Raw genomic sequence first — 24,919 nt, forward strand, 5'->3', positions numbered from 1 at the left:
CAAAAAATCATTTAAGGGAACTTTTTTTGTCCGTCGTGTCCGCCATTTCCTACTGCGCATGTGCGGCCGGAACTCCGCCCCTCCTCCCCGGACTTTAGAATGGGCAGCGGATGCGTTGAAAAACTGCATCCGCTGCCAACGTTGTGCCACATTTTCACAACGTGCGTCGGTACGTCGCGCCGACCCTTAGCGACGGACCCGTACCGACGCAAGTGTGCAAGAAGCCTATCTTGAAACTTTTTCACGTAACACTGCTTGAAGAAAGTGTCTTCTAAAGGTACCTTCACACTAAACGACGCTGCAGCGATATCGACAACGATGCCGATCGCTGCAGCGTCGCTGTGTGGTCGCTGGAGAGCTGTCACACAGACAGCTCTCCAGCGACCAACGATGCCGAGGTCCCTGGGTAACCAGGGTAAACATCGGGTTACTAAGCGCAGGGCCGCGCTTAGTAACCCGATGTTTACCCTGGTTACCATTGTAAATGTAAAAAAAACAAACAGTACATACTCACCCTCTGCTGTCTGTCACACGTCCCTCGCCGTCTGCTTCCCGCACTGAAGCCAGAAAGCAGGGCACAGCGGTGACGTCACTGCTGTGCTCTGCTTTCACTTTACGGCTGGCGCTCACAGTCAGTGCAGGAAGCAGACGGCGAGGGACGTGTGACAGACAGCAGAAGGTGAGTATGTACTGTTTTTTTTTTTTACATTTACAATGGTAACCAGGGTAAACATCGGGTTACTAAGCGCGGCCCTGCGCTTAGTAACCCGATATTTACCCTGTTTACCACTGTAAAACATTGCTGGCATCGTTGCTTTGGCTGTCAAACACGACGATACACGCCGATCTGACGACCAAATAAAGTTCTGAACTTTCAGCAACGACCAGCGATATCACAGCAGGATCCAGATCGCTGCTGCGTGTCAAACACAACGATATCGCTATCCAGGACGCTGCAACGTCACGGATCGCTATCGTTATCGCTGCAAAGTCGTTTAGTGTGAAGGTACCTTAAAAACTGGCAGAAGGTTTCAGAGTTGATTTTGAGTCCATCTTCAACCCCAAAAGGTCCAACTAGCTCATCTTTAATAGATAGAATCATAGATAGGATAGACAGAATCATAATAATACCAGCCCATAGCAGTACCCCAGCCCCAACTTGCAGGCATCTAAGTTGAAGTTGAGGTCCTTGCCCGTTACTGAACCAGCGACAGACCCATCCATCTGGCCCGTCAAGAGTCCATCTCATCTCATCAGTCCATAAAACCTTTGAAAAAAAACTGTCATCACACGTGCCTCATCATTTGGGCCCACGGGAGAGAATACATAGGCCTGTAGGAGCACTCTCCTGCTTGTGCCCTCATAATACTAAAATATTATTGTTAGTGAGCAAGAACAATGGACATTTCTGTTTTTTTTTCTTTGTTCGATTGTTTTTTTTTTTTACCAACCTTTCTTTAATTTAGTTAATGTTTTCTGAATAGGAAAAAACTGTAACATCAGAGCACCGCACAGCGTAGAAAGCCATAACAGCTATAATGTCAGACACAAATGTTAAAGGTCATTTACATTTCTCAGCATTGGAACACAAAAACAGTAAAGAAGAATCTAGTAAAGCATTTTCCATGATATAAGCATAGTAAACAATTTGATGGCTCTGAGGCCTGGAGCCTCGACAAAAGCATGTAAATCTAAATGACCTTTTAGTCTGACTGAGTATTGATTTATTTATGCATCCCCCAATGCAATTATGTCAGAATGCTAAAGATGTAATGTATGTGTTGCAGCCGTTTATTGTTTTAGGATGCAGAAGACTTTAGTGAGTGGGCGCGACCTTGTGACTTCACAGGTGGGTACAATACATTACATCTATCTAACAGTAAAACCAATTCAATGCATTAAAACCTCTTCGATCTAGAATGGCTGCTAAGATAGCATCAAAGTATAAAAGCCAAGACCATGTAGCACTGAAAAATAGTTGCAAGATCTGGAAGTGACTTTATCCAACATGTGTTGATAAAACTATTGATACTGTCACCAGGTTTTTGCTATCCTCTCCGAGACCAACATTATGTAGGGGCAAAGACACTGATTCTAGTGATATTTCACTTACTGGGCTGCTTGCTGTGGTTTTTATAAAATCTCCATTTTATCTGCTGCAGATTTCGCAGTGCTCTGAATGCTGTACCCTGTATCAAACCGCCTACATCACCGATTGGTAGATTTCTGTGTAGACTGTGCATAGGCAGAAATGTACCAATCAGTGGTGGAGATGGGGTTATAAAGATCTCATGAATATGGAGGACTAGACGGCAGCAGGTTTACTTGTCCTCTAGTGATAATCTCCTACAGTGATTTTATCACAACTACAGCAAGCAGCCAAATTAGCGACACATTGCTGGAATCAGGGTCTCTGTGTCTACATTATGCTTCTCACAGGTTAGGTGGTATCCTTATTGTAGTGCTGTTTGCATACAACCTTAAAAGACAGAAAATTTCCTTTTAACCCCTTACCGCTAAAGCCAATTATGACTTTCCTGACAATTCACTTTATTACCAGTCTTTTGTCTTTGCATATCCCAGAATTAGTTTTTTAAGACACATTGCACTATAGGCTAGTGATAACATTGTGTCTAGAGGATTTGCGAAAATGTAGAAAAATATCTGATTTGCCAAAAAATTTGAACAAATAAGCAATTTTCATACTTTTCATCATTCTGCCATGAAACAAATAGTCACATAATAAAAATATGTAATAAATAACTTATAACATATGTCTACTTTACACCTTATTTTATTTTGCCAGGATGTTAGAAGGCTTAAAAGTTTAGCAGTAATTTTTAATTTCTTCAAAGAAATTTCCAGAACCTATGGTTTTGGGGGATCGCTTCACTATTAAGGGTACGTTAAAGGGTCTATATTTAATAAAAAATAAAAAAGAACGCATTTTAAAAAGTGTGTCCCCAAAGTATTCAAAACTGCATTCAACAAGTTTGTTAAACGGGTTGTCCACTACTAGGACAACCCCTTCTTAAACTAAATGTTCGGCCCCAATAAAATAATAAAGCCTATACTCACCTCCCGTGCAGGAGCCATTCCCGCAGTGTCAGCATTCGCGGTCCCGTGATGTGATGCAATGGGGTGACACACGATGCCCGGCGCCCAATCAGAACGGAATGGAGTAAAAAATACTAATTTGCCATTTTACATAGTAACATAGTAACATAGTAACATAGTAACATAGTTAGTAAGGCCGAAAAAAGACATTTGTCCATCCAGTTCAGCCTATATTCCATCATAATAAATCCCCAGATCTACATCCTTCTACAGAACCTAATAATTGTATGATACAATATTGTTCTGTTCCAGGAAGACATCCAGGCCTCTCTTGAACCCCTCGACTGAGTTCGCCATCACCACCTTCTCAGGCAAGCAATTCCAGATTCTCACTGCCCTAACAGTAAAGAATCCTCTTCTATGTTGGTGGAAAAACCTTCTCTCCTCCAGACGCTAAGAATGCCCCCTTGTGCCCGTCACCTTCCTTGGTATAAACAGATCCTCAGCGAGATATTTGTATTGTCCCCTTATATGCTTATACATGGTTATTAGATCGCCCCTCAGCCGTCTTTTTTCTAGACTAAATAATCCTAATTTCGCTAATCTATCTGGGTATTGTAGTTCTCCCATCCCCTTTATTAATTTTGTTGCCCTCCTTTGTACTCTCTCTAGTTCCATTATATCCTTCCTGAGCACCGGTGCCCAAAACTGGACACAGTACTCCATGTGCGGTCTAACTAGGGATTTGTACAGAGGCAGTATAATGCTCTCATCATGTGTATCCAGACCTCTTTTAATGCACCCCATGATCCTGTTTGCCTTGGCAGCTGCTGCCTGGCACTGGCTGCTCCAGGTAAGTTTATCATTAACTAGGATCCCCAAGTCCTTCTCCCTGTCAGATTTACCCAGTGGTTGCCCGTTCAGTGTGTAATGGTGATATTGATTCCTTCTTCCCATGTGTATAACCTTACATTTATCATTGTTAAACCTCATCTGCCACCTTTCAGCCCAAGTTTCCAACTTATCCAGATCCATCTGTAGCAGAATACTATCTTCTCTTGTATTAACTGCTTTACATAGTTTTGTATCATCTGCAAATATCAATATTTTACTGTGTAAACCTTCTACCAGATCATTAATGAATATGTTGAAGAGAACAGGTCCCAATACCGACCCCTGTGGTACCCCACTGGTCACAGCGACCCAGTTAGAGACTATACCATTTATAACCACCCTCTGCTTTCTATCACTAAGCCAGTTACTAACCCATATACACACATTTTCCCCCAGACCCAGCATTCTCATTTTGTGTACCAACCTCTTGTGCGGCACGGTATCAAACGCTTTGGAAAAATCGAGATATATCACGTCCAATGACTCACCGTGGTCCAGCCTATAGCTTGCCTCTTCATAAAAACTGATTAGATTGGTTTGACAGGAGCGATTTCTCATAAACCCATGCTGATATGGAGTTAAACAGTTATTCTCATTGAGATAATCCAGAATAACATCCTTCAGAAACCCTTCAAATATTTTACCAACCGTAGAGGTTAGACTTACTGGCCTATAATTTCCAGGCTCACTTTTAGAGCCCTTTTTGAATATTGGCCCCACATTTGCTATGCGCCAGTCCTGCGGAACAGACCCCGTCGCTATAGAGTCCCTAAAAATAAGAAATAATGGTTTATCTATTACATTACTTAGTTCTCTTAGTACTCGTGGGTGTATGCCATCCAGACCCGGAGATTTATCTATTTTAATCTTATTTAGCCGGTTTCGCACCTCTTCTTGGGTTAGATTGGTGACTCTTAATATAGGGTTTTCATTGTTTCTTGGGATTTCACCTAGCATTTCATTTTCCACCGTGAATACCGTGGAGAAGAAGGTGTTTAATATGTTAGCTTTTTCCTCGTCATCTACAACCATTCTTTCCTCACTATTTTTTAAGGGGCCTACATTTTCAGTTTTTATTCTTTTACTATTGATATAGTTGAAGAACAGTTTGGGATTAGTTTTACTCTCCTTAGCAATGTGCTTCTCTGTTTCCTTTTTGGCAGCTTTAATTAGTTTTTTAGATAAAGTATTTTTCTCCCTATAGTTTTTTAGAGCTTCAATGGTGCCATCCTGCTTTAGTAGTGCAAATGCTTTCTTTTTACTGTTAATTGCCTGTCTTACTTCTTTGTTTAGCCACATTGGGTTTTTCCTATTTCTAGTCCTTTTATTCCCACAAGGTATAAACCGCTTACAGTGCCTATTTAGGATGTTCTTAAACATTTTCCATTTTTTATCTGTATTCTTATTTCTGAGGATATTGTCCCAGTCTACCAGATTAAGGGCATCTCTAAGCTGGTCAAACTTTGCCTTCCTAAAGTTCAGTGTTTTTGTGACTCCCTGACAAGTCCCCCTAGTGAAAGTCAGGTGAAACTGTACAATATTGTGGTCGCTATTTCCTAGATGGCCGACCACCTGCAGATTTGTTATTCTGTCAGGTCTATTAGATAGTATTAGGTCTAAAAGTGCTGCTCCTCTGGTTGGATTCTGCACCAATTGTGAAAGATAATTTTTCTTGGTTATTAGCAGAAACCTGTTGCCTTTATGGGTTTCACAGGTTTCTGTTTCCCAGTTAATATCCGGGTAGTTAAAGTCCCCCATAACCAGGACCTCATTATGGGTTGCAGCTTCATCTATCTGCTTTAGAAGTAGACTTTCCATGATTTCTGTTATATTTGGGGGTTTGTAACAGACCCCAATGAGAATTTTGTTACCATTTTTCCCTCCATGAATTTCGACCCATATGGACTCGACATCCTCATTCCCTTCGCTAATATCCTCCCTTAAAGTGGACTTTAGACAAGACTTTACATAGAGACAAACCCCTCCTCCTCTCCGATTTTTACGATCCTTTCTAAACAGACTGTAACCCTGTAAGTTAACTGCCCAGTCATAGCTTTCATCTAACCATGTCTCGGTTATTCCGGTTATTCGGTTATTTTAGTATCCAATATATTGTGTTTAGCTTGTGCTTCTTGAAATACACAACTCAAAATTTATTAAAGGGGTTTCAAGGACTTAAAAGGGGGTTTCCATCATCAAGATCTTATCCCAATGTATAGCAGGTGTAATAATAGTAATATCAGTAATACCTCCAATTAGAAGTATTGTATAGTTCCTCTGATTAGCTGTGTCACTTAACCCGTGTGAAGTGCATTTCAGTAGCTTAGCTATCCATGGTTACATCCACTAATAACTAACTGTCACTATATGAGTGGTCACAACCATGGATATCCAAGCTACTGAATTGCTTTTCACATGGGGCATGCGACATACAGTAGCTAATTAAAAGAACTAGACTTTATTTCTAATTGCACATATTTGCTAATATTATTATTACACCTAGTAGAAATTGTAATAGGCTCTTGGAGATGGGAATGATAACCTATCCTTCAGATAAGTAATCAATATGAGATTGATGAGGATCTAACGCTCCCACCAATTCGCTGAAAACAGTTCCAGCAGTGACCAGAACAAAGCATTGTACAGGGCAGAACACATCAGCTTACATAACCTGAAGAATGGCGGATGCCCACATTTCGTCTAATGTGAAAGTATGTGACAGTGATCCGATTATCTCCATTAGACAATAAGTGGATCAGTATCAAGTGTGTGAATTCCGTCCCAAGATGGAGCCGCCTCCAGGCGCAGATCAGTCTGATTGTTTGCATTTCGGATGGGAGCATATTCGCTGGGCACAACTGAAACATAAGCTGTCTCACAACAGACAAGACTGGCGCATGCTATACATTTGTTTTTAATATGGACCGATTTGGCCCATTTGCTTTCATAGGGTCATATGCTGTTTATGTGCAGTCTGTTGTGCCCATAGAAAGCACTGGGCCACAATTTATTCTCATCTGAACTTGCTCTTAATGAAGAAGCGTTTGGAAGATTTTTTGGGCCCTTTAGCAATAAGAATGGCCTTTTGATTTTTGTCTCCTAAACTAAAGGTCTATTCCGGAGATGAGTGGATCTTTTGAAATTCGAGTTTGGCAGCTTTGCCAAATTTTCCACCCAAATCCTATTTGCTGCAAATAAATTAGCGTAACTCTCAATACTGGAAGGCACGTAATCGAAAATACACAAGGGAGAGCGAGAGAGGACTCCGCTGACCATAAGAATTTACACTCTGTAGGAGAGAGAGGACTCCGCTGACCATAAGAGCTGACACTCTACAGGAGAGGAGAGAGGACTCCGCTGACCATAAGAGCTGACACTCTACAGGAGAAAGAGAGTAACCCTCTGGCCATAGGAGCTTACACTTTACATCAGGGAGGATCCTGTTGTGAACTGTGTTTCTGGGCTCCCTCTGGTGGTCACTAACGGTATTGTGTTAGGTATGTCTTGTTGCAGGCCTGAGCTCCAGCTGTGTCGTTAAGCAGCGGGTGTTTCCTATTTGAGTCTCCTCTGGACTCAGTCTCTTGCCTGGCATCGTTGTATCCAGACCTATTTGGTCTCCTCCGGATTCCTTTCAGTCTGCCTCATGCAAGAAAAGCTAAGTCTGTTTTGTACAATTTGGATAGTTTGCATTATTCAGTGTTTTTGTCCAGCTTGCTTTACATTTGATTTTTCACTCGCTGGAAGCTCTAGGGGGCTGATATTCTCCCTCCACACCGTCAGTCGGTGTGGGGGTTCTTGAATGTTCAGCGTGGATGTTTTGTAGGGTTTTCTGCTAACCGCATAGTCCACTATCTATTTTCTGCTATCTAGACTATTGGGCCTCACTTTGCTGAATCTAGTTCATCTCTACGTTTGTGTTTTCCTCTTGCCTCACCGTTATTATTTGTTGGGGGCTTTCTATATCTTTGGGGTTCAATTTCTCTGGAGGCAAGCGAGGTCTTATTTTTTCCCTCTAGGGGTAGTCAGTTCTCCGGCTGGCTCGAGACGTCTAGAACCAACGTAGGCACGTTCACCGGCTACTTTTAGTTGTTGTGTCAGGATCAGGTATGCGGTTAGTCCAGTTTCCACCTCCCTAGAGCAGTATTTATATTTTTGCTATCTTGCCGGAATATCAGAGATCCTCTGCCATTGGGATCATAACAGAATGCCAGGCCAAAAGAAAATGTTTAATGCATCGCAGAAGCGGGATTAAAAAGAAGTTCTGAGTTTTTTTTTTGTTTTTGTTTTTTTGCTGCAGTTTGCCTAGCTTCTTCCATCCCCTTTTTCTCTGAGTGGCTGAAACTCTGCTGCAGATATGAATGTCCAGACTCTGACTTCTAGTGTGGATCAGCTTGCTGCTAGGGTGCAAAGCATTCAGGATTTTGTTATCCATAGCCCTATGTCTGAACCAAAAATACCTATTCCTGAGCCGTTTTTTTGGAGATAGATCTAAATTCCTGAATTTTAGGAATAATTGTAAATTGTTTCTGTCTCTGAAACCTCGTTCCTCTGGTGATTCCGCTCAGCAAGTTAAGATTGTTATTTCCTTCTTGCGCGGCGACCCTCAGGATTGGGCCTTCTCTCTGGCGCCAGGAGATCCTGCATTGGTGAATGTTGATGCGTTTTTTCTGGCACTTGGTTTGCTTTATGAGGAGCCTAATCTTGAAAATCAGGCTGAAAAAATGTTGCTGGTTATCTCTCAGGGTCAGGACGAAGCTGAGGTATATTGCCAAAAATTTCGGAAATGGTCCGTGCTTACTCAATGGAATGAGTGTGCACTGGCCGCAAATTTCAGAAATGGTCTTTCTGAAGCCATTAAAGATGTGATGGTGGGGTTTCCTATCCCTACAGGTCTGAATGATTCAATGGCTCTAGCCATTCAAATTGATCGACGTTTGCGGGAGCGCAAATCTGATAATCCTTTGGCGGTGCTGTCTGAACAGTCACCTGATTCTATGCAATGTGACAGAATTCTGACCAGAGCCGAGCGACAAAATCATAGACGTCAAAATGGGTTGTGTTTCTACTGTGGTGATTCAACACATGTTATCTCAGCATGCTCTAAACGTTTAAAGAAAAAAGTTAATCCTGTCGCCATTGGTACTTTTCAGCCTAAGTTTATTTTGTCTGTGACTTTAATTTGTTCATTATCTTCTTACTCAGTTATGGCTTTTGTGGATTCTGGTGCTGCTTTAAGTCTGATGGATTTGTCGTTTGCCAAGCGCTGCGGTTTTGTCCTGGAGCCTTTGGAAAATCCTATTCCTCTTAGAGGAATTGATTCTACGCCATTGGCAGAGAATAAACCTCAGTATTGGACGCAGGTGACCATGTGCATGACTCCTGTACATCAGGAGGTGATTCGTTTTTTGGTACTGCATAAAATGCATGATGTTGTCGTTTTGGGTCTGCCATGGTTACAGGCCCATAATCCAGTTTTAGATTGGAAAGCTGTGACTGTGTCTAGTTGGGGGTGTCAGGGGATTCATGGCGATTCTCCATTGGTGTCTATTGCTTCTTCTACTCCTTCTGAGATCCCTGAGTTTTTGTCAGACTTTCAGGATGTATTTAATGAGGCCAGGTCCAGTGCCCTTCCTCCTCATAGGGACTGTGATTGTGCTATAGATTTGATTCCTGGTAGTAAGTTTCCTAAGGGACGACTCTTTAATTTATCTGTGCCAGAGCATGCATATAAAGGAGTCTTTGGAGAAGGGACATATTCGCCCATCCTCGTCCCCTCTTGGTGCAGGATTCTTTTTTGTGGGCAAGAAAGACGGGTCTCTGAGACCTTGTATTGATTATCGTCTTCTGAATAAGATCACTGTTAAATTTCAGTATCCTTTGCCATTGTTGTCTGATTTGTTTGCTCGGATTAAGGGATCCAGTTGGTTCACCAAGATAGATCTTCGTGGTGCGTATAACCTTGTGCGCATAAAGCAGGGAGATGAATGGAAAACGGCATTTAATACGCCTGAGGGTCATTTTGAGTACCTGGTGATGCCTTTCGGATTATCTAATGCTCCTTCTGTGTTTCAGTCCTTCATGCATGACATCTTCCGGAAATATCTGGATAAATTTATGATTATTTATCTGGATGATATTTTGGTTTTTTCTGATGATTGGGAGTCCCATGTGAACCAGGTCAGGATGGTGTTTCAGGTTTTGCAGGAGAATGCTCTATTTGTGAAGGGTTCAAAATGTATCTTTGGGGTACAGAAGGTTTCTTTTTTGGGTTTTATTTTTTCCCCTTCTACTGTGGAGATGGACCCAGTTAAGGTCCGTGCCATTCATGACTGGACTCAGCCCACGTCTGTTAAGAGCCTGCAGAAGTTCTTGGGCTTTGCTAATTTTTACCGTCGTTTTATCGCTAATTTCTCCAGCGTGGTTAAACCTTTGACGGATATGACCAAGAAGGGTTCTGATGTTGCGAATTGGTCTCCTGCGGCCGTGTAGGCCTTTCGGGAGCTGAAGCGTCGGTTTACTTCAGCGCCAGTCTTGTGCCAGCCGGATGTCTCTCTTCCCTTCCAGGTTGAAGTTGATGCTTCTGAAATTGGTGCAGGGGCTGTTTTGTCGCAAAAAAGTTCTGATGGCTCCGTGATGAAGCCATGCGCCTTCTTTTCAAGGAAATTTTCGCCTGCTGAGCGGAACTACGATGTTGGTAATCGGGAGTTGTTGGCCATGAAGTGGGCATTTGAGGAGTGGCGACATTGGCTCGAGGGAGCTAGACATCGTGTGGTGGTCTTGACTGATCATAAAAATCTGATTTACCTCGAGTCTGCCAAGCGCCTGAATCCTAGACAGGCCCGTTGGTCGTTGTTTTTCTCCCGTTTTGACTTTGTGGTCTCGTACCTGCCTGGTTCGAAGAACGTGAAGGCTGATGCACTTTCTAGGAGTTTTGTGCCTGATTCTCCGGGAGTCTCTGAGCCGGCTGGTATTCTCAGAGAGGGAGTAATTTTGTCTGCCATTTCCCCAGATTTGCGACGAGGGCTGCAAAAATTTCAGGCTGATAGGCCTGATCGTTGTCCACCAGAGAGATTGTTTGTCCCTGATGGATGGACCAACAGAGTTATTTCTGAGGTTCATTCTTCGGTGTTGGCGGGACATCCTGGGATTTTTGGTACCAGAGATTTGGTGGCCAGGTCCTTTTGGTGGCCTTCCTTGTCGCGGGATGTGCGTTCTTTTGTGCAGTCCTGTGGGATTTGTGCTCGGGCTAAGCCTTGCTGTTCTCGTGCCAGCGGGTTGCTTTTGCCCTTGCCTATCCCAAAGAGGCCTTGGACGCACATTTCCATGGATTTCATTTTGGATCTTCCGGTGTCTCGGAAGATGTCTGTCATCTGGGTGGTGTGCGATCGTTTTTCTAAAATGGTCCATTTGGTGCCCTTGCCTAAGTTGCCTTCCTCCTCTGATTTGGTTCCTTTGTTCTTTCAGAATGTGGTTTGTTTGCATGGCATCCCTGAGAATATTGTATCTGACAGAGGATCCCAGTTTGTGTCCAGATTCTGGCGATCCTTTTGTGCTAAGATGGGTATTGATTTGTCTTTTTCGTCGGCTTTTCATCCTCAGACTAATGGCCAGACCGAGCGAACTAATCAGACGTTAGAGACTTATTTGAGATGTTTTGTTTCTGCTGATCAGGACGACTGGGTTACCTTTTTGCCACTGGCCGAGTTTGCCCTTAATAATCGGGCTAGTTCTGCCACCTTGGTTTCACCCTTTTTCTGCAACTCTGGTTTTCATCCTCGTTTCTCCTTGGGTCAGGTTGAATCTTCTGACTGTCCTGGGGTTGATTCTGTGGTGGATAGGTTGCAGCGGATTTGGAACCATGTGGTGGACAATTTGAAATTGTCACAAGACAAGGCCCAGCGGTTTGCCAACCGCCGCCGCGGTGTGGGTCCCCGACTTCGAGTTGGGGATTTGGTTTCGTTGTCTTCTCGGCATGTTCCTTTGAAAGTCTCCTCTCCTAAGTTCAAGCCTCGCTTTATCGGTCCTTATAAGATTTTGGAAATCCTTAACCCGGTGTCTTTTCGCTTGGACCTTCCAGCGTCTTTTGCTATTCATAATGTGTTCCATAGGTCCTTGTTGCGGCGGTACGTGGTGCCTATGGTTCCTGCTGTTGAGCCTCCTGCCCCGGTTTTGGTTGAGGGCGAGTTGGAGTACGTGGTGGAGAAGATTCTGGATTCTCGTATCTCTAGACGGAAACTCCAGTATTTAGTTAAGTGGAAAGGCTATGGTCAGGAGGATAATTCCTGGGTTGTCGCCTCTGATGTTCATGCGGCTGATTTGGTTCATGCCTTTCACGCTGCTCATCCTGATCGCCCTGGGGGTCTTGGTGAGGGTTCGGTGACCCCTCCTCAAGGGGGGGGTACTGTTGTGAACTGTGTTTCTGGGTTCCCTCTGGTGGTCACTAACGGTATTGTGTTAGGTATGTCTTGTTGCAGGCCTGAGCTCCAGCTGTGTCGTTAAGCAGTGGGTGTTTCCTATTTGAGTCTCCTCTGGACTCAGTCTCTTGCCTGGCATCGTTGTATCCAGACCTATTTGGTCTCCTCCGGATTCCTTTCAGTCTGCCTCATGCAAGAAAAGCTAAGTCTGTTTTGTACAATTTGGATAGTTTGCATTATTCAGTGTTTTTGTCCAGCTTGCTTTACATTTGATTTTTCACTCGCTGGAAGCTCTAGGGGGCTGATATTCTCCCTCCACACCGTCAGTCGGTGTGGGGGTTCTTGAATGTTCAGCGTGGATGTTTTGTAGGGTTTTCTGCTAACCGCATAGTCCACTATCTATTTTCTGCTATCTAGACTATTGGGCCTCACTTTGCTGAATCTAGTTCATCTCTACATTTGTGTTTTCCTCTTGCCTCACCGTTATTATTTGTTGGGGGCTTTCTATATCTTTGGGGTTCAATTTCTCTGGAGGCAAGCGAGGTCTTATTTTTTCCCTCTAGGGGTAGTCAGTTCTCCGGCTGGCTCGAGACGTCTAGAACCAACGTAGGCACGTTCACTGGCTACTTTTAGTTGTTGTGTCAGGATCAGGTATGCGGTTAGTCCAGTTTCCACCTCCCTAGAGCAGTATTTATATTTTTGCTATCTTGCCGGAATATCAGAGATCCTCTGCCATTGGGATCATAACAGGATCCCACTGGCCATAAGAACACACACACTACAGAGGAGAAAAAGAGAGGACCCTGCTGACCAGAAGATCTCACAAACTACAGAAGAGGGAGACTTATCCAGTGACTTTGGAGATGATGTATAAATTTTGCTCCACTGGGAACTGCTGATCTGTGATAGCCCCGGTAATGACTACCACTGCACAAGGTTTGAAAATCCAGCACATGCCATAGCTGCAGGGCATTATGTGAAAGCTCAGACTCAATCCTCAGCTGATCTATCCACTCATCTCTACTATATGCCAACCATTGACTGATTAGTTGGACATATTTTATTTTTATTAACATCTTATAAATGAGACCCACAGTCTTTTTGTTGTTTTGGTGATTTTAATGATCATGTATATGTCCGATAATCCGGCACCGATTTAAGGATATATGTTGCCCACGTTCCCCCTGTAAGAAACAAGTTTGATTGTCGAATTGGGCTTTGTGATTTAATGCACATCACAATTCACTTTATAGCTGCCAGTACTGTAGTATTGAAAGGTGTGTAGCTTGATAATAGGGATAGAAAGAGTTAATGTTTGATACTAGCCCAGAGTGGGAGGAGCTGAGTTGAAGGAAAAGTGACAATTTCCTGTTAGGAAGATAAATAAGGCCTGGAGTGCATAGTGACAGGACCTGCAGTCTAAAGTAAGCAGTGCTGCATTCTGGGGTATCCCTAAGTGAGAGTAGACCGAAGGGAAGAGTTAAGGAGATCCATCGCAGAAGTGACTAAGAGACAGAGTAATAGTTCGGAGAAGGGTCCTGGTAGAGGACCATGTGCTGAAAGGCCTAGAGTTTACAATTCACAAGGTAGCAGGCCTAGACAGGACTGAGGACATGAGACATATAGACTGTCCTGGGCAGGAGTTACAGAGCGTCAGAGAGCTTGAAGCTAAGTCCGGCCATACGGGCACCCTAACTGGAAAGTAGAAGATGTGGAACCGCCGGACGAGTAACAGACTTTTGCCAAGCACGACTGTATAGACGAGCGGGGTTGTGGTGAAGTGGCGAGAAACAGTGGAAAAAGAGGACAAGTAGCAAAAGTAAAGAGGAAAGTAAGGAGAACAATAGGGTAAGAGAAAGGAAGCTGTGTGGAAAATGCTTTGAGTTGTAAAGGAAATGTTCATAAGACTTTGTACCCTCCATCTCCTGTATACATTCTCTACCAAGTACCCATTCAGTAAAAAGTTTATCTTCAAATGGTGGTCTCCCTCACTGAACACCTGGTCCTGGCAAACCGGCAACATTTGCTACATGCGGCCTGCTCAGGCGTAGCACCCTCACAGCACAAGTCCACACACCCAGCTAGGACCCCCACTTTCATGTAGCATGCCGAAGCGTAAGACACAAGTAGATCGCCCATGGCTACCACCCCGCACCACGTTGAACAGATGGCAGGTTTCACTACTTTAAAAGCAACTACTAAATGAAAGCAAAAATCATTTCTTGTACTTTGCAGAAGACAGGCTTCTCACCCGACAGCCCTTATCTCAGTCATTTTCACTTCATATCAGAAACAATTATATTCTTTAACGTCAGAGAAAATGCAACAATAAACCAGATGCACTTTCTGAACAGCAGATTTCTTCTCTTAAATTGACTCTCGGAGCGGCTCCTTGGAGAATCGAGGCTCTGTTTTTTTTTCCTCTAAGATACACATTACATCATAGTCTTGTTTTAGATCATTATGTCATCCCTGCCGAGGTGCATTATACAGGGCTGGATCAGCAGGAGCTATTTTTATGGACTACTGCAGTGTTACAATGCTGCTGCTGCTGTTGCTGGGAATTACACTTACAATCCGTAAGATTCATGAATTTTACCAGAGATTAAGAAAAAGGGAAAAGATGCAATTTGGATATGATTTACAATGGGGTGAGCTGCAGCTGTGTGTCATATCTGGAGACATGACAAAAGGGGCACAGGAAGTTTTATTGATTAATGCATGTTCTTTGTGGATTCTTTTTATTTGTGGGGTCCTGGATTAGAGAAGAGTCCAGTTCTGTTTACCATCTTTTTTTTGCTATAGTGTAATAGTGTAACCCTATGACACTTTTGGTCCAACTATTCAACAGGGCCCTTAACTATCAATGACCTTTACTATTATTAGTTTTCTCATATAGGAAAAAGGGATCTTTTTTGTCCCCTTAGGCTACAGGGCCTGGAAGCGGCCTAACTCCTGCCCCCACTATAGTTTTGCTCCATTTTAATTTGTGCCATGGAGACTTCTTCCTTTTTTTAAAAAAGTAACTGGCAGTACCTAATGGATGAACCTTTAAGCCCTTACCGACCCATGACCTACAGCTACATCATATGTTGGATCCCTGACTTCAATGCGGGCTCAGTTCCTGAGTCTGCAACTTTTGCGGTAAATGATAACTGTGATATTCAGCCGTCATCAGCCTCTAATAGGTAAGAGTGGAGCAAAGCTCCATGCTTGGCTGTTAACCTGTTAAATGCTGTTGACAATCTCTGATAGCAGCATCTACAATGCACTTGCAGGGAGCGCATCATTCTATGCACCCATTGGTGTCCCTGTGATGAGATCACAAGGTGCTGATGGGTTGCCATGACAGCAATACAGAGAAAAGTAGAAAAATGTTTATAAAAATATTTAGATAATTTGAAAAAGTGTAAAAATTCATATCTCTTCTCTTTTGCCCCCAATAAAAAAAGAAATACAAGTATCCATTGTGTTGTTGTCTGTGTAAAAGTCCAATCTATTAAAATGTAAAATTAATTACCCAATCGGTAGACGGTGAAATGAGAAAACAAATGTAAACACTGGAATTACATTTTTTCGCCCACTGCAACACTGCAAAAAATGCAATAAAAGGCTATCAATATATCGTTATCTACCCCTAAATGGTATCAATTAAAGCAATGGCTCAGGATGCAAAAAACAGCCCCCATATAACCCCATCATCCAAAAATGTAAAAGGTTACTGGTCTCAGAAGATGGTGACCCAAGCAAATTATTATATATATATATTTTTTTTACAAATTTATGAACTTTTTTTGCCCTTTAAATAAAAAGAAAAACAGTGCATGTGGTATCTCCGTTATCGTATTCACCCGGAGAATCATATTGCCAGGTCATTTTTACTGTATAGTTGATATGGTGAATAAAAAGAAATAAAACAATTGTGGAATTGTGTTTTTATTGTCTGCATTTGGAATTTGCTTTCTCATTTTCCAGTACATCACATGATAGAATAAATGCTGTCATTCAAAAGTACAACCCGTTCAGCCAAAAAACAAACCGTCATGTGGCTATGTCGATTGAAAAAAGAAAAATTTTTGTAAAGTTATGGCTTGTGGAAGAAGAGGAAAAAACAAAAATGTAGAAGCAGAAAATAACCATGTCACAAAGGGGTTATAGACTCGTCTGCCACATGAGTTGTAGCTATAAGAATGGAGGTGCACATTTTCTTAAAACGGTGCCGCTCCTCTGCTCCTCTCCTGGAAATGTATAAATAAATTGGCAATTGAGCGGTACCATTCCTCTTGTCAATGGGGTGTGTTCCTGCAGACAGATTTGACAGGAATAGCAATGTCCAGTAGGTATTAGATTATATACACGTATAGTTGCCAACATTTCTAGGGGTACTCATGAGCTCCTATGTCCCTCCCAGAAATCCCCACACCCCTCACAGGAATGACCCCTACCCACTGCAAAAAGCAACCTCAAGGCCCAGGATTCCCAGGAAATCCAGGACAGATGGAAATTATGGACACGAGGTTCTAACATGGTGTCATTCCTCCAATATATAATAGTATATTGAGACCTTTTCTTTTAATTTATTGTTCTTAATATTTGTCTAGTTTTCTATCTACGAAAGAGAGATGAAGCGTCGTATGGCAACCTCCTGTTGTCATATAGTGGCTAATAAATTGGGGTCTAAATCCAGGGACCACCCTCTGGTATCTCCAAGTGCAGAAATGGGGTATAATATGTCGTACAAATCAGAAAACACTTTCAAAACTGTATAAACTCTAAACTCAAGTGCATGTGTTTTCCTAAAATCTACAGCTAAAATGACAGCTATTTCTGTATGTGGACAACCCTGAACATATGGTGAAGCAGTTCATTACACCGTGAGGATAGATTTAATAGTGGAGCGTGGGGCAGCACTTTATTCTGACCTTTTACACTGCACGCTCTGCCTCTTGTATGACTCATATTATGCTCTTCTGTACGAATGAAACAGAAGGCAATCTGCAGACAGTCAGCCGTTCATATCTATTAAGTGTGCGCCAGCAAAGGCATGGATTTTTTTTTAATACAAGCTGTCAAGTATAAAAATGTATATTCTATACATTACATACAAACATAATACAAACACTTTACTTTTAAGCCTTTATTCTTGGTTGCTATTATTAAAGGGCTTGTTCACTACTAGGGCAACCCCTTCTTAAACTAAATGTTTGACCCAATAACATAATAAAACCTATACTCACCTCCCGTGTCGGCGCCGTTCCAGCGGTGTCGGTACTTGGAGTAATACGGTGGAATGACATGTGAGCCTGGCACCCAATCAGCGCTGGCGCCACTGACTCCGCCTTTGGACAAACTGACCTTAAAGAGGAAGCCAGAGATCAGTTGCAGCCTGGACTTCCTCTCCATGTTCAGTTTGCATGAAGGCGGAGACAGTGACATCAGCGCTGATTGGGCGCCTCAGTCACTTGTCACAACAAGCGGAAAATTGACAAGAGTGTGTTCGAAGGTTGGTGTGAATGCTGGAAAAAACAACATGTCTAACATCCAAAGACAAGAATGCTAACCTAGAACAAATTTGGGTCATGGTTTCAACAAGTACCATATGCTAAGAAAATACATTAAAAGGAACAACTGATCTTTGCCAAAGAGTACCTTGACAAACCACAATCCTTCTGGGAAAATATACTGTGGACAGGTGAAACAAAAATTGAGCTTTTTGGCAATGCAAAGCAACAGTTTGTTTAGAGACGGTGCAATGAAGCTTATAAGGAAAATAACACCCTACCAACAGTTAAGCATGTTTGAGAATCCGTAACGCTGTGTGGTTGCTTTGCTGCATTTGGTATTTGAGACCCTGACCATATCACAGGAATCAAGAAATCAGAGAATTATCAAAAGATTTTAGAGCAAAATGTCCTACACAGTATAAGAAAACTTGGTTTGAGTCGAAGATCATGGGACCTCCTGAAACAGTGACCCAAAGCCCACATCCTAAAGTACACAGCAATGGTTGAAAATGAAAAAAAAAATGACTTTTTTAAAATGGCCAGCAATGAGTCCTGACCTCAATCCCATTGAAAATCTTTGGGGTGAGCTGAAATCTGCCATCGAGAAAACAAACCCTGCAAACATTCAAGAGCTTGAACAAACTGCAAAGGAAGAGTGGGAGAAAATACCAGCTGAGAAGTGCAAGAAGCTTATAGATGGCTACAAGAAATGTTTGGAGGCTGTCATCAATGCCAAAGGATGTGCAACCAAGTATTAATTAGGAGTAACTCTATTGCTGCACATGTTCTTTATTGTGTTTCTTTGAAATTACAACATTGAATTGAAAAACAATGTTTTATTGTTGTATTACTTTGGACCACTAATTAAAAAATCCTGAGGATACAACTTTGGTACATTTACATTTATTTCTGAAGATATTGTACAGTCTATGGAAAAAATGAAGGAGTGCCAATAATCTTGAGCTGCATGGTACATGGATATACAGATCTTTGAAAGCTAAATCCATTATACCTTTATATGTTATATCCAGGGCCGCCATCAGGGCATTACAGCCATGACTGGCATATGGGGCCCGGTGGGCAGAGGGGGCCCGCATCGGGCTCCATCTAATCTGCTCACCGGGCCCCCCCTGCAGGTGCCCGCACGTCAATAGTTAACAGCCGCCGCCAGCCAGTCGGAGGCTGGCAGCAGACTTGAGCGGCCGCAGTGCGCAGTCGCACTTCGCTGGCGTCTGACGTCATCGTCAGCCGCCGGCGAGTGCGTCCTTCACCTGCGTGGAGGAAGTGAGTTTCGCCCGCCGCAGGAGCACACGGCCAGGTAAGAAGTTTTTTTTTTTTTTTTGGGTAGCGGCGATCCAGGGGGGGGGGGGGGGGGGAGGAAGGGGCCCGGGGCAGTATGCTGGACACGGGGGCAGAATGCTGGACACGCTGGGGCAGAGGCAGGATGCTGGACAAAGGGGCAGAAAGCTGGACACAGGGGCAGAGGAGATGCTGAACACAGGGGCAGAATGCTGGACATGGGGGCAGAAGGCTGGACACGGGGGCAGAGGAGATGCTGGACACAGGGCAGAATGCTGGACACGGGGGCAGTTTGCTGGACACGGGGGCAGTATGCTCGACATGGGGGCAGTTTGCTCGACACGGGGGCAGTATGCTGGACATGGGGGCAGTATGCTGGACACGGGGGGCAGTATGCTTGACACGGGGGCAGTATGCTGGACACGGGAGCAGAATGCTGGACACGCTGGGGCAGAGGAGATACTGGACACAGGGGCAGAATGCTGGACAAAGGGGCAGAAAGCTGGACACAGGGGCAGAGGAGATGCTGGACACAGGGGCAGAATGCTGGACATGGGGGCAGAAAGCTGGACACAGGGGCAGAGGAGATGCTGGACACAGGGGCAGAATGCTGGACATGGGGGCAGTTTGCTGGACACGGGGGCAGTATGCTGGACACGGGGGCAGTATGCTGGACACGGGGGCAGTATGCTGGACATGGGGGCAGTATGCTGGACACGGGGGGCAGTATGCTTGACACGGGCAGTATGCTGGACACGGGAGCAGAATGCTGGACACGCTGGGGCAGAGGAGATACTGGACACAGGGGCAGAATGCTGGACAAAGGGGCAGAAAGCTGGACACAGGGGCAGAGGAGATGCTGGACACAGGGGCAGAATGCTGGACATGGGGGCAGAAAGCTGGACACAGGGGCAGAGGAGATGCTGGACACAGGGGCAGAATGCTGGACATGGGGGCAGTTTGCTGGACACGGGGGCAGTATGCTGGACACGGGGGCAGTATGCTGGACACGGGGGCAGTATGCTGGACACGCTGGGGCAGAGGAGATACTGGACACAGGGGCAGAATGCTGGACACAGGGGCAGTATGCTGGACACAGGGGCAGTATGCTGGACACAGGGGCAGTATGCTGGACACAGGGGCAGAATGCTGGACACAGGGGCAGAGGAGATACTGGACACAGGGGCAGAATGCTGGACACAGGGGCAGTATGCTGGACACGGGCAGTATGCTGGACACAGGGGCAGTATGCTGGACACGGGCAGTATGCTGGACACGGGCAGTATGCTGGACACAGGGGTAGAGGAGATACTGGACACAGGGGCAGAATGCTGGACACAGGGGCAGTATGCTGGACACGGGCAGTATGCTGGACACAGGGGCAGAATGCTGGACACAGGGGCAGAGGAGATGCTGGACACAGGGGCAGAATGCTGGACACAGGGGCAGTATGCTGGACACAGGGGCAGTATGCTGGACACAGGGGCAGTATGCTGGACACAGGGGCAGTATGCTGGACACAGGGGCAGAATGCCGGACACAGGGGCAGAGGAGATGCTGGACACAGGGGCAGAATGCTGGAGACAGGGGCAGTATGCTGGACACGGGCAGTATGCTGGACACAGGGGCAGAATGCTGGACACAGGGGCAGAATGCTGGACACAGGGGCAGAGGAGATGCTGGACACAGGGGCAGAATGCTGGACATGGGGGCAGTATGCTGGACACAGGGGCAGTATGCTGGACACAGGGGCAGTATGCTGGACACAGGGGTAGAGGAGATGCTGGACACAGGGGCAGAATGCTGGACACGGGGGCAGTATGCTGGACACGGGGGCAGTATGCTGGACATGGGGGGCAGTATGCTGGACACGGGGGGCAGTATGCTGGACACGGGGGCAGAATGCTGGACACGCTGGGGCAGAGGAGATACTGGACACAGGGGCAGAATGCTGGACAAAGGGGCAGAGGAGATGCTGGACACAGGGGCAGAATGCTGGACATGGGGGCAGAAAGCTGGACACAGGGGCAGAGGAGATGCTGGACACAGGGGCAGAATGCTGGACACAGGGGCAGTATGCTGGACACAGGGGCAGTATGCTGGACACAGGGGCAGAATGCTGGACACAGGGGCAGAATGCTGGACACAGGGGCAGAATGCTGGACACAGGGGCAGAGGAGATACTGGACACAGGGGCAGAATGCTGGACACAGGGGCAGTATGCTGGACATGGGCAGTATGCTGGACACAGGGGCAGAATGCTGGACACGGGCAGAGGAGATGCTGGACACAGGGGCAGAATGCTGGACACGGGGGCAGAATGCTGGACACGCTGGGGCAGAGGAGATGCTGGACACAGGGGCAGAATGCTGGACACAGGGGCAGTATGCTGGACACAGGGGCAGTATGCTGGACACAGGGGCAGTATGCTGGACACAGGGGCAGAATGCTGGACACAGGGGCAGAGGAGATGCTGGACACAGGGGCAGAATGCTGGACACAGGGGCAGTATGCTGGACACAGGGGCAGTATGCTGGACACAGGGGCAGAATGCTGGACACAGGGGCAGAATGCTGGACACAGGGGCAGAGGAGATACTGGACACAGGGGCAGAATGCTGGACACAGGGGCAGAATGCTGGACACGGGCAGAGGAGATGCTGGACACAGGGGCAGAATGCTGGACACGGGGGCAGAATGCTGGACACGCTGGGGCAGAGGAGATGCTGGACACAGGGGCAGAATGCTGGACACAGGGGCAGTATGCTGGACACAGGAGCAGTATGCTGGACACAGGGGCAGTATGCTGGACACAGGGGCAGAATGCTGGACACAGGGGCAGAGGAGATGCTGGACACAGGGGCAGAATGCTGGACACGGGGGCAGAATTCTGGACACGGGGGCAGTATGCTGGACACGGGGGCAGTATGCTGGACACGGGGGCAGTTGTTGTGAAATTGGATTCTGGGCTCCCCCGGTGGCCACTTGTGGAATTTAACTTGTGTGCATCATCCCCTCTGTTCACCTGCTCCTATCAGGATGTGGGAGTCGCTATATAACCTTGCTCCTCTGTCAGTTTCATGCCGGTCAACAATGTAATCAGTAGCCTTTCTGTGCTTGTTCCTGCTACTAGACAACTCCCAGCTAAGTTGGACTTTTGTCCTTGTGTGTTTTTGCATTTTGTTCCTGTTCACAGCTGCTGTTTCGTTACTGTGTCTGGAAAGCTCTTGTGAGCGGAAATTGCCACTCTGGTGTTATGAGTTAATGCTAGAGTCTTAAAGTAATTTCTGGATGGTGTTTTGACAGGGTTTTCTGCTGACCATGAAAGTGCCCTTTCTGTCTTCATGCTATCTAGTAAGCGGACCTCGATTTTGCTAAACCTATTTTCATACTACGTTTGTCATTTCATCTTAAATCACCGCCAATATATGTGGGGGCCTCTGTCTGCCTTTTGGGAAAATTTCTCTAGAGGTGAGCCAGGACTGTCTTTTCCTCTGCTAGGATTAGGTAGTTCTCCGGCTGGCGCTGGGCATCTAGGGATAAAAAAACGTAGGCATGCTACCCGGCCACTTCTAGTTGTGCGGCAGGTTTAGTTCATGGTCAGTATAGTTTCCATCTTCCAAGAGCTAGTTCTCATATATGCTGGGCTATGTTCTCTCGCCATTGAGAATCATGACAGTTTGACCGGCCCAAAAAAGGGTTAAATTACTGGCTGAGAAAGGAGAGAAAAAAGAAGTCTGCTACAATTTTTTTTTTTTTTTTTTTTTTTTTTTTTTTCCCTCTAGTTCTGAGTGTGCTCTTAATTGAATCACTTGCTAGTCTGCCTATACTGCAGCCTTCCTCTCTTCCTCTCCTTCTAATCCTTGAATGGCTCTGTGTTCACCTGTTTCAAATGGATCTTCAGAGTGTAGCTACAGGTTTGAATAATCTCGCCACAAAGGTACAAAATTTGCAAGATTTTGTTGTTCATGCACCTATGTCTGAGCCTAGAATTCCTTTGCCTGAATTCTTCTCGGGGAATAGATCTCACTTTCAAAATTTTAAAAATAATTGCAAATTGTTTTTGTCCCTGAAGTCTCGCTCTGCCGGAGACCCTGCACAGCAGGTCAGGATTGTGATTTCCTTGCTCCGGGGCGACCCTCAAGACTGGGCTTTTGCATTGGCACCAGGGGATCCTGCGTTGCTCAATGTGGATGCGTTTTTTCTGGCCTTGGGGTTGCTTTATGAGGAACCTCATTTAGAGCTTCAGGCGGAAAAGGCCTTGATGTCCTTGTCTCAGGGGCAAGATGAAGCTGAAATATACTGCCAAAAATTCCGCAAATGGTCTGTGCTTACTCAGTGGAATGAGTGCGCCCTGGCGGCGATTTTCAGAGAAGGTCTCTCTGATGCCATTAAGGATGTTATGGTGGGGTTCCCTGTGCCTGCGAGTCTGAATGAGTCCATGACGATGGCTATTCAGATCGATAGGCGTCTGCGGGAGCGCAAACCTGTGCACCATTTGGCGGTGTCTACTGAGAAAACGCCAGAAAATATGCAATGTGATAGAATTCTGTCCAGAAGCGAGCGGCAGAATTTTAGACGAAAGAATGGGTTGTGCTTCTATTGTGGTGATTCAACTCATGTTATATCAGCATGCTTTAAGCGTACTAAGAAGCCTGACAAGTCTGTTTCTATTAGCACTTTACAGTCTAAGTTTATTCTATCTGTGACCCTGATTTGTTCTTTGTCATCTATTACCGCGGACGCCTATGTCGACTCTGGCGCTGCTTTGAGTCTTATGGATTGGTCCTTTGCCAAACGCTGTGGGTATGATTTGGAGCCATTGGAGGCTCCGATACCTCTGAAAGGGATTGACTCCACCCCATTGGCTAGTAATAAACCACAATACTGGACACAAGTGACTATGCGTGTTAATCCGGATCACCAGGAGGTTATTCGCTTTCTGGTGCTGTATAATCTACATGATGTTTTGGTGCTGGGATTGCCATGGCTGCAATCTCATAACCCAGTCCTCGACTGGAGAGCTATGTCTGTGTTAAGCTGGGGATGTAAAGGAACTCATGGGGACGTACCTTTGGTTTCCATTTCATCATCTATTCCCTCTGAGATTCCTGAATTCTTGTCTGACTTTCGTGACGTTTTTGAAGAACCCAAGGTTGGTTCACTACCTCCGCACCGGGAGTGCGATTGTGCCATAGACTTGATCCCGGGTAGTAAATACCCTAAGGGTCGTTTATTTAATCTGTCTGTGCCTGAACACGCTGCTATGCGAGAATATATAAAGGAGTCCTTGGAAAAGGGACATATTCGTCCTTCGTCATCTCCCTTAGGAGCCGGTTTTTTCTTTGTGTCTAAGAAAGACGGCTCTTTGAGGCCGTGTATTGATTATCGACTTTTGAATAAAATCACGGTTAAATATCAATATCCGTTACCACTGGTTACTGATTTGTTTGCTCGTATAAAGGGGGCCAAGTGGTTCTCTAAGATTGATCTCCGTGGGGCGTATAATTTGGTGCGAATCAAGCAGGGGGATGAGTGGAAAACCGCATTTAATACGCCCGAGGGCCATTTTGAGTATTTGGTGATGCCTTTTGGTCTTTCAAATGCCCCTTCAGTCTTCCAGTCCTTTATGCATGACATTTTCCACGATTATTTGGATAAATTTATGATTGTGTATCTGGATGATATTCTGATTTTTTCGGATGACTGGGACTCTCATGTCCAGCAGGTCAGGAGGGTTTTTCAGGTTTTG

Source organism: Ranitomeya variabilis, chromosome 1 (genome assembly GCF_051348905.1).
Source record: "Ranitomeya variabilis isolate aRanVar5 chromosome 1, aRanVar5.hap1, whole genome shotgun sequence".
NCBI lineage: Eukaryota > Metazoa > Chordata > Amphibia > Anura > Dendrobatidae > Ranitomeya > Ranitomeya variabilis.